Here is a 2,474-nt window from a genome sequence, read left to right on the forward strand (position 1 = left end):
GCTGAAAGGGAAGCTCACTGTCATGGCCTTCTGTGTCCCCACCCCTCCCACGTGTCACTGGTGCATCTGACCTGCTGCCTGGAGAAAGCTGCCATATACGATGATATCAAGAAGGTGGTGAAGTGGGCACCAGAGGATACCTTCAAGGGCATCCTGAGCTACACTGAGGACCAGGTTGCCTTCTGCAACTTCAACAGTAACACTCATTCTTCCACTGTTGACACTTGGGCTGGTATTGCTCTCAATGACCACTTTGTCAAGCTCATTTCCTGCAATGACCACTTTGTCAAGCCCATTTCCTGGTACGACAATGAATTTGGCTATAGCAACCAGGTGGTGGACCATATGGTCCACATGGCCTCCAAGGAGTAAGAGCCCCCTGGACCATCAGCCTCAGTGAGAGCAAGAGGAAGAGAGAAGTCCTCAGCTGCTGGAGATTCCTTGCCCCAACTTATCCCCCAACACACTGAGAATCTCCTGGCCTCTACACAGTTTCCATCCCAGACCCCCCTGAAGAAAGGGAGGGCCTTGGGGAGCCCTCAATGAAGTGTACTGTACCATGTAATCATCCATAAAGTGTACTGTTCCAAGCCCCCCAAAAGAATACCAAAGAGAGAATACAAATGTAACAATAATAAAACTTAAAAAGATCGTTTTTCTCTGTTCACTTCCTATCTATTATCATCTTACACAAGGAGCTGCTCTTTTCTTCATCTCCAAACTCCTCTCTCTACCCCAAGTTCTTCAAATCCAGCCCACAGAGAGCTGCATCCTTCCCTTCCTCACCAACCACCTAAACTTTCCTGGGTTTTCTAATAACTCTTGTCATTATGTTTCTATTAATTTCCCCTTGCTGGCTTTCCCAGTCGTCACCTCACCATGACCCTACTCAACACAAAAATCTCCCCAGCAGCAAATATTCAATTGAAATGAACTTAGAATGAGGTGAGGTTGGGGAAAAAGGGATTCAGGACATCTGCACCTACAATTAAGTATATTTATTGAACGAATGACTGAATAATGCTCATTAGCTAAGAAAATCTAAATATTTTCAAATCCTGTGGTTCTATAAATGCTTAAAAACATTATTTTTATTGCATTTTATAATACATGGAAAATTCTAGAAACCAGTTTCTGTAAAATTGTACACAATTTTTAAACTTAAAAAGTTTGAAAGCGGCTATTCCACGCGTTGCTTGGGGATACTGACTAATGGCCTCCCGGGATCAGGAAAATGCTTTAGCGCCATCTGCTGGCTCCTGGAGATATACCAGGCACTTACTCCAATGGATTGACTATTTTTTTCCCAACTTAGCTCCCTACCACTGCATTTCAAAATAACCAGAAAAATAATTGTAACTTCTGGGGACAGCACCACAAGTGCTCAAGTTCATAATAATTTAAATGGCTTTGACTGGGACATAATGGGAAGAACCAATACTTGACTTCTCAGTCCATTTACCAAGTCATGTGTTTGTTGCCTAAAGTGTAGATTTCCCAGGCCGAATTTACATTGCTCATTTTATACATCTTGTTTTGGGGCGCCTGGGTGGCGCAGTCGGTTAAGCGTCCGACTTCAGCCAGGTCACGATCTCGCGGTCCGGGAGTTCGAGCCCCGCGTCGGGCTCTGGGCTGATGGCTCAGAGCCTGGAGCCTGTTTCCGATTCTGTGTCTCCCTCTCTCTCTGCCCCTCCCCCATTCATGCTCTGTCTCTCTCTGTCCCAAAAATAAATAAAAAATGTTAAAAAAAAAATTGTTATACATCTTGTTTCATCTTTCATCAATAGATATATTGTCAAGTATCCCATCAATTGTGACATATGATGCAAATAATGTGCAAATGAAAAAATTTTGAAGTTTCTGCATAGTTTACTTTTGTTATAGTTAGAATATCTCTCAGTCATTCCTGTCACCATACTACTTTCATTCACTTACATTCTGATATACGTTTCTTGAATAAGAAAGAGATACAGACAGAAACAGCTTATACACATTTACATTCGTTCACTTATTTGTTCAGCCAAGAAATATTTATTGTCAACCATGTCCCAGGCACGTTACTTCCCAGCACAGATCCGTTAGTAAGCAGGAGAAAGCCCTGTCTTTAATACCACCCTTGGGCCAGAGTAAGGCCTGAATTCATATCATGAATACATTTAAAAATTTGTTTAAAAATGTGGGAGCCTGTCCCTCAAAGTCTGCCTTTTAGCACTGCTGTAGCATAACTTGAACATCCAGTCTCTGATTTGTGTGTTCAAACATCAGGGAAACAGGTCTCTTGTCCTGTGTCCTCAAATAAAAGCAAACCCTGTTTGAATGCTCTGAAGGCTTATGAGTCGTACTGGCCTTGGACACTGTGTCAGAGCACAAGATTTGTACGTAAAAGGGCTTTAGGTGAAAGACAAATTGGTTAACTTGTCACGTTCTTGCTTTCAGACTGCATGAACACAATAGATTTCTGCATGATGTATTGT

This window comes from Lynx rufus, unplaced genomic scaffold, assembly GCF_022079265.1.
Source record: "Lynx rufus isolate CCGP_SWC_20201006 ecotype Redwood Valley unplaced genomic scaffold, mLynRuf1.p SCAF_25, whole genome shotgun sequence".
NCBI classification, from domain to species: domain Eukaryota; kingdom Metazoa; phylum Chordata; class Mammalia; order Carnivora; family Felidae; genus Lynx; species Lynx rufus.